This window comes from Chenopodium quinoa, unplaced genomic scaffold (genome assembly GCF_001683475.1).
Source record: "Chenopodium quinoa cultivar QQ74 unplaced genomic scaffold, ASM168347v1, whole genome shotgun sequence".
NCBI classification, from domain to species: Eukaryota; Viridiplantae; Streptophyta; class Magnoliopsida; order Caryophyllales; family Amaranthaceae; genus Chenopodium; species Chenopodium quinoa.
The window spans coordinates 5745919-5754647 of record NW_018742738.1 but is presented as its reverse complement, the minus strand read 5'-3'; positions in this window follow the sequence as shown (position 1 = coordinate 5754647).

The following is an 8729-nucleotide window of genomic DNA, read 5'->3' as shown; positions in this document are numbered from 1 at the left end:
TCTTTTGATTCCTAATGTGATTAACATTGATGATTGAGTTTTAAGAGGTTTTTTTTTGTTTTTTTTTGTGGTAAATAGAGATTTTATTACAAAAGAAAAAGGTTACAACTTACAGTAAAGCTAAGCTGTAAGTCTGTAACACCCCAAACACCAAAGACCAAACAGGCCAACCAAATACCAAAACAGATTCTAGGAAGGGTTCTAGGAAGAACAAGAACCAACTACTGGACTCAGGAACTTAGGCACCTTCTAGGAAGGGTACTAAGAACCAGGACCTGAACAACAAACCTAAGCAGAATACAGTAAATATCTATCAATGCTATTACATCTGCAAGCAACCAGAAAAATTATCTCCCTAATTAACTCAGAAGTTGATTTACAGTTTCCTGTAAACATTAAAGCATTTCGTTGAAGCCACACAATGTAGACAATTTCAGAAAAGCACATCACAATGAGTCTGCTCCTAGCATCAGTTTTCTTGTAGCACTTTTCAATCCAGTGTAGTTCATCAGCAAAGCTTAATACATGCCTAGTGAAACCCAGAATTTGTAACATTGAAGACCAGGTCACATTTGAATAGCTGCAATCAAAGAACAAATGGTTCACATTTTCATTAGCACCAGCACAAAAGAAACAAAAAGGATCACAGAGGATCTGCCAGACTAACAGTCTGTCCTTAGTGACCAATCTTCCCAGAATAGAAAGCCAAGTGACAAAAATACTCTTTGGTGAAGCTTGTTTGTTGCAAGTTATTCTCTTCCAAGGAACTTTAGGGCCCTGAGGCTTAATGATAATGTATAGTTTCTTGATCTGCATCTTGCCATTGACAGTAGCATTACCCCATCCACCAATGTCATTTACAAACTCTACAAGCAAGGATCTTTTTCAAAATCCATGAAGCCTTGTTAGGAATAAAACAAAAAGTCTTGCCTGCAAAATAGTAAATGTGAACCCATTTAACCCAAAGGGTATCAGATTTGCTAGCAAGGTCTCAAAGCACTTTAGTAATAGCTGCTTTGTTCCAGTCTTCCAAGGAAATCAAATTCCAACCACCACAAGACTTGGGAAGGCACATATACTTCCAGGCAACAAGAGCTTTCTTTGTAGGGTTACCTTTCCCAGTCCATAAGAGACACCTGAATCTAGATTCCATTTCTCTAATGATTTTCTTTGGTAAAATGAAAATCTGAGCCCAATAAGCTTGAACACCAAAAAGAACACTTTTAATTAATTGTAACCTGCCAGCATAGGATAAGTGCTTAGTAGCCCAAGTGTCAACTCTTCCTGTAATCCTTTCAATTAAAGGCCTGCACTCATAAATAGTGAGTTTCTTAGAGGACAGGGGAACACCTAAGTACTTAAAAGGGAGAGTACCATTAGCCATTCCCAGAACCTGCTGAAGCTCACATCTATCATGATCCAAGATACCCCCAAAGTAGGCTTCACTTTTATCTAAGTTTGCAGATAAGCCAGAAGCATCAGAAACTTCTGAAAAGCCTTAAAGAGAAGCTTAACAGAACCCAAATTAGCCCTAGAGAACAACAATAGATCATTTGCAAACATTAAATGAGTAATCCCAAGTCTCTCACACCTCGGATGAAAGTCAAAATCTGGATCCTTAGTCATATTCTGCAAACACCTAGATAAATACTCCATACACAAAGAAAAAAGGAAAGGGGATATAGGATCACCTTGTCTCAAACCTTTCTTTGCTTGAAAAGGAGCAGAAGGATAACCATTGATCATAACTGAGTAAGAAACAAAAGTTATACAGCTCATAGTCCATGTTATAACCTTGTTAGGAAAACCCAATTCACCAAGCATAGTCTCAAGGAAACCTCATTCAAACGAGTCATAGGCTTTCTTAAGATCAATTTTCAACATTCACCTAGGAGTAACAAATTTGTGAGAAAAGCCTTTGATCAAATCTGTAGCAAGCAGAATGTTATCCCCAGTTTGCTTCCCAGGGATGAACCCAGCCTGAGCATCATTAAGAACAGAACCTACCACCCTTGATAATCTAGCAGTTATGACCTTAGAGATCAACTTATAAACTAGAGTGCAACAAGCAATAGGTCTATATTCCTTAACATATGAAGGATTCTGAACCTTTGGAACCAGAGTCAGAGTAGTACAACTCCGGGATTTCTCAAAAACACCAGTGTCAAAGAAACCCAGAATAGCCTTGTAAACATCAATTTTCACAAGGGTCAAGCTTGTTCAAAGAACACAACATTGAACCCATCTATGCCAGGAGCTTTGTCATCTACAATATTAGCCAAAGCTTGGTCAATTTCAGCATGAGAAATAGAAGCAGAAAGAATATCAATGTCATCAGAGGAAAGCTGCTTCCCAGCCCTAACAATAGCAACATCAACAGCTGGAAAAGTACTAGCAACAGAACCTAAAAGATACTGATAGAAGTTAATAATTTTAGCTTGAACTAAATCTGGATCCTTCAGCAGAACATCATCACTATTATAAATGGAATCAATTCTATTCCTATTATGCCTTTGTTTAAGAACAGAAAAGAAATAATGAGTGTTAGAATCCCCAAGCTTGATCTAGTTAACTCTTGACTTTTGCTTTAAGATACTCTCATAAGTATCCATCCAATACTTCACTTTTTCTATCCCAGCAGCCTCCTGATTCTGAAGAGAAACATTAGTAAAGTCCTCAGCCAATTGAGATTGAACATCAGCAAGATGAGACTTAGCAGCTTTTGTAGACACCCATTTGTGTCTCCCCAAAACCAAACCCAGTGATGAATACCTTTCATGTCATTTGATTATCGAATAAAGCAAAAGTGTGAAAAGACTAGTGATGAGGATGTTTTTATTAAAATATTTTTTCTTTCTGTTTTTTGAAAATGTTTCTTTTCTTACCCTATTTTTGAAAAATGTTCATTCCAGTTTAGTTTGTTCCATGTTATGAGTCCAATAATGGTTTAGTTGGATGGGGCTTGGAAAGACCTTTCCAACAATATATTATAAGCCCAATTCCGATGAATAATGAGGAAGTTATGGCCAAAATACTAAACTGGGCCCAAACCGGATTTTACATACGACCCAATGATCATGTGGAGGGTCCAAAGTTCTAATCCTATTCCTAAACTAATTAGGATTAATTAGAAGCTTCTATAAGTTTCTAAATGATCTTAATTATCCTTTTTGAAAAGATAAGATTAAAGAATTTGAGTTAAATAAAACTTTCCTTTTTCTTAAATCCTAATTCTATTCGAATTTAAAGATGTTCAAAGACAGTCAGAATTTATTTTTGTGCCTCATAATCTTTATCCAAATTTTATATGGTTGGATAGATCTTGAAATTATCTTTCCAATGATATATTATAATACTAAATCTGAGCTATAACGAAAAAGATATGAATGCGATACAAAACTCTATCCAAAACTGACACCGTTCCACTATTTCAGCCATATCTTTTTATCTAAAAAAAGTTTTAATTTTTTTCTAATTGAGTTAAAACGTAGACTTCAATAGGTTTCCAACGACATATTATTTTCCTTATTTGGACTTCTGGATCATAAGATATGATAAAAACAAAATTCGCAAAAACTGTTGTCCATCGAGTTTTATTTCGATTCGAATTCGGATTCTCTTCTTATTCTTCGACTCTCTTTTTTCTCTATAAATAGAGGCCATATCTCCCCTTTTTCAATCATCACCAGCTCTCATCAAGAATCTCTTGATTACTCTCTCTCTCTCTCTCTCTCTCTTCTAAACTAGCCTTTTGCATACACAATTCCTCATACATTAGCACTAGACACACCTAGCCAAGTTTGAAGTTGCCTTCACCCTAGACGTGAAAGGTTTTAATTTCTGAGGGTTTAGTCCCAAATCTTTCTTTCAATTATTTAATTTAATTATTTGTTTATTATTTTCCTTGAATTTACTAACATGTGTATTTTGTTATTAAAAAAAGATACGAGACATCCAAGTAAGTGCTGTAATTGATTTATTGATATTATGATATAGAAATCATGTCTAGGTTGTTATGATTCTTAGTGTCATGTTAGGGTGTTTTGATCTTCCTAGTATCATGTTTAAGGTAATTTATAATATCAAATATGACAATTGTGTTTCCTGTGATGCTTCCTATTCTTTTCCTAATATTCATGTTAGTATCATGGTAGGGCTAAAGATTTGATTTTTATTGCTTAGTGGCTAGGGTTTGTTATTAATCTTGTTAGTATCATGCCTAGGATCTTGCTATTATTATGCTTTAATATGATTATTTTATGATGATTATTATTATTATGATGATTATTTTTTATTATTATTATTATGTTGCTTGATTATATATTTATTAATTAATCACGCCTTTTATGCATGTTTAAAGGGAATTGGTACTTGTAATCACGCTTAATAAGATAATTAATAATCTTGTTTAGGGTTAATCTTGATTATAATTCAAGTGATCGCCAATAATAGTTTTGTTTGTGCATTAATATTCAACCAACATAGATAAACAGGTTTAGGGTAAACCTATTGATTGCATGTTAGTTAGAAAGCGCACATGAATATGATCAGAATAAAGTAGAGGCCTATTTTTAGGGCAAGTTCAATCTCTTTTAGGTTGGATTTGTACCTTCATCCCCGAACTACCAGTCATGGTTCCAGACCTATTGGAGTTGACGATCTCCTGGATCATTAAGGGGGTTTAACCTTCACCTCGTGAACGGTTTACAAGTTCCTAAAACTTGTTGGCGACTCTTTTGTTCTATCTTCTTTTCCTTTGGACGCCACCGTACTTAAGTGTATGATCACAGTGGGGTTCAAGCTTGGGGATAATGCTATAAATATTCCCTACAGCTTCCAATCTGTCAGTAATCTTAGTAAAATGATTAGTATTCAAATCTTGAAGACAAGACTTGACAGATTTCAGTTTCTTCCAGACTTGCAACATAGAGTTACCAGTAACATTGACATTCCAATGAGAAGACACAACCTCCTGAAAATCCTTGTGAGAAGCAAGGCAATTCAGAAATCTAAAGGGTTTGCCCTTCCCAGCAATAGAGTGAACCAAATCCACCAAAACAGGATAGTGATCAGACAAAGAAGGAGAGAGAAAGACAACCTCAGTTTGACCATAAGCCATTATCCAAGCTTCATTTACCAAACCTCTATCAATTCTGGTAGCAATCCTATCCATTCCATGACCCTTATTATTCCAAGAGTAAAAGGAACCTTTACGCTTAATTTCAACAACGTCCAAGTCATGAACAAAATGCTGGAAATCCTTAACCTCATAGTCAGTAACTGGATTCCCATTAAGCCTATCCTGAGAAGACAAGACAGAATTGAAATCACCAATACATAGCCAAGGTAATTAAATATTACCTAAACCTTTGATATCAGTCCACATAGAAGCTTTATGTTGAATAGAGTGCAACACATAAACAAAGGTACATGTAATTTGATGCTGCAAATCCTTAGTAGAGATAACAATATGAACAAAGTGCTCATTAACAGCTATAACATCCAATGGAGCAGCATCAGATTCTACCCTTGGGAGAGAAAGAATAATTGCAAATCCACTCCCAAGCCTTGCCAAACTTCTTTTTTACAGAATCAGATTTATGCAGTTTAACTTTAGTTTCTAAAATAGCTATAATATCAATAGAGTGATCTCTGAGTAACTTCTTAACAACAGTCACTTTATTGGGATCATTCAGACCCCTACTATTCCAAGTTGTAATAATCATGGCACCAGAGGGGGATTACCATCACCCCCGATAGGATTAGCAGCCTCCTCATCAGCCATTAAAGCATTTTAAGCATTCACCCCTAGTAACAACATGATGAGTCTATCTGGCAGTCTGAGCTTTAGTCTTTTTCCCCACCAATCTCCACCCATCATCAGAATTAACCAAATGATCTTGAGCAGGAAATTACAAAAGTGTTTTTAAGAGTTTTATTTAGAATAAAAGAAGTGTTTTTAAGGAAATTATAGTTTTACCCTTTGTATGCTTAAATTTTATCAAAATATGAAAACGCGTGGAAAAACTAACTGCAGCGCCGCACTACAGGCTGTTGCCTGGCGTTGCGGCAACATGTCTGTCGTTTGGCAATAGGGTCGTGTTTGGCGACAGCGTAGTGTTTTATTCTTTTCGAAACTCTCATTCTTTTTTATCATAATCCGACTGATTTTCGTTATAAAAAGCCTCCTAAAACCTCCATTTTCAATCACCAACTCTTATCCAGAAATTCTTGATATTCTCTCTCTTTTCTAAACTAGCCTTTTCTCAAATACAAAATTCAGCATTCACAAGATCTAGACACACCTAGCATAGTTCGAAGTTGCCTTCACCCTAGACGTGAAAGGTTTGATTTCTAAGGGTTTGGTCCCAAATCTCTGTTTCAATTATTTAATTTAATTGTTTAATTTTATATTTTCCTTGAAGTTACTAATGTGTGTATTTTGTTATTAAAAAGAGGTACGAGGCATCCAATTAAGTGCTTAATTATTTTATTAATATTATATAGAAATCATGTTTAAGTTATTATTTTGATTCCTAGTATCATGTTAGGATGTTTGATTCCTAGTATCATGTTGGGATGCTTTTCTTAGTTTGATGTTTAGGATGACAACAATAAGTTCCTAGTATCATGTTTAGGGTAAAGAATATAATGTCATTAATGATTTCTATGATGCCTTATATCTAATATTCATGTTAGTATCATGTTAGGGTTAAAGCTTTGATTTTTATTGTTCAGTGACATGCTAGGGTTTGTTATTAATCTTGTTAGTATCATGCCTAGGATCTTGATGTTATCATGCTTTATTTATAACATGATTATTATTACTATTTTAATTATTATTATGATTGTTATTATTTTGATTATTATTCATTATGTTACTTGATTATATTTATTGTTATTGCTTAATCACACCTTTTATGCATGTTTAAAGGGAATTTGTACTTGTAATCACGCTTAATAAGATAATAAATAATCTTGTTTAGGGTTAATATAATTATAATTCAAGTGATCGCCAATAATAGTTTTGTTTGTGCATTAATATTCAACCAACATAGATTAAACAGGTTTAGGGTTAACCTATTGATTGTATGTTAGTCAGAAAGCACACATGAATACGAGAAGAATAAAGTAGAAGCCTAATATTAGGGCAGGTTCAATCTCTTTTAGGTTGAATCTGTACCTTCATCCCCGAACTTCCAGTCATGGTTCCAGACCTATTGGAGTTGAGGATCTCATGAATCGTTACGGGGTGTAACCTTCACCCTATGAACGGTTTACAAGTTCCTAAAACTTGTTTGCGAATCTTTTGTTCTAGCTTCCTTCCCTTTGGACACCACCATGCTTAAATGTATGATCACAGTGGGGTTCAAGTTTGGGGTAATGCTTGAAATATTCCCTACAGTTTTTGGCAACTCCACTGGGGAGGATTTCTATTTTAATTCCTGGAATTTATTTCGGCAATAATTTAGAATGAGTGGATGAGACTCGAAAATTTCTAAGTATTTCATGTGCGTAATTTTGATTAACATTATTGTCATATGCATAAAAAAGATCTCATTGGAAAGACCATCCATAATGAGTTAAAAACATAGGATTTTTTATACGTAGGAAATTTGAGGAATATCTTTCACAACTAGAATTGAAATAATGCTGCGAAAAACTGGAAAATTTTATCGAACACAGAAAGCTGTTGAGGCATGTAGGAACTGGCGTCTAGTAAACAAAGCCTGTCGCCGATGATATGGCTCTATCGCAGAGCGACAATTCTGTCGCCAGGCGACAGGGCTATATTGCGGCGACGGTCTCTGTTGGCCAGCGCTGCGTTCTTCCAATACCGAGCCAAAAATATGAGTTCTAATTTTGACCAGTTCTAGCACTGTTGGCTTGATTCTACTTCCTGATTGAGTTTTTCTCACTTTTCTAAAACCCATATGTGTTCTACATATGGACAAACCCTATGGGAATTCATGCTCCATCTACCTGATTGAACGCTCTGTGCAACAAAGGGTACATCCGAGAGTGTTGAATTCACCAAACTATGGAAGCGAGTTTTAACTCGCGTGGTCCCTTCCACTCGCGCCAACCCTTCCAAAGGTAAGGCTTCCGCGAGTTGCATACGGACTCATAAACATGGACCTTCTTTGACTAACCCATTTCCCAAACTTTAGAGAACTAGAGCCATGGTTAGGTTGCAAACTCATTGCATCATATTATGCCTACTTGACTAATTGTGAATTATTTGTTGTGCATACTCTATGTTTTTCCTAACCGTTTGTTTGACTTGTGTTTAAGCCTTAAGTAAACTAAATAATGACTAAAAGGACTTTGCCTAATTAATTAATTAATTAATTTGAGCAATTAAAGTCTAATAATTTAATCAGAATTGACGTAGTACGATTTTAGGCAAGTCTCGTAGAGTAAAAATACTGAAAGCAGTCCCAGATTAATGGTCCTGTAATGGCGCAAAAATTTGGGCTACAGCGCCACACGCTGCTGTGCAACGCCAATCGATAACTCTGTCACATGGCGCTGCACTGTAGTGTGCGGCGACAGTCTTGTTGCTTTGGGGACAGTTCAACATTTTTCTCGAGTCATCACGACGAGTCTAATTAAACAGTTTGCTAAATAGTTTGATTATTTTGTTATTAACAATATCTTTGTAAAGTCCTTAATTGAGTCTAGACACTAAGTCCCATGGTCTTACACAAGAGTCAAAGCATGTCACT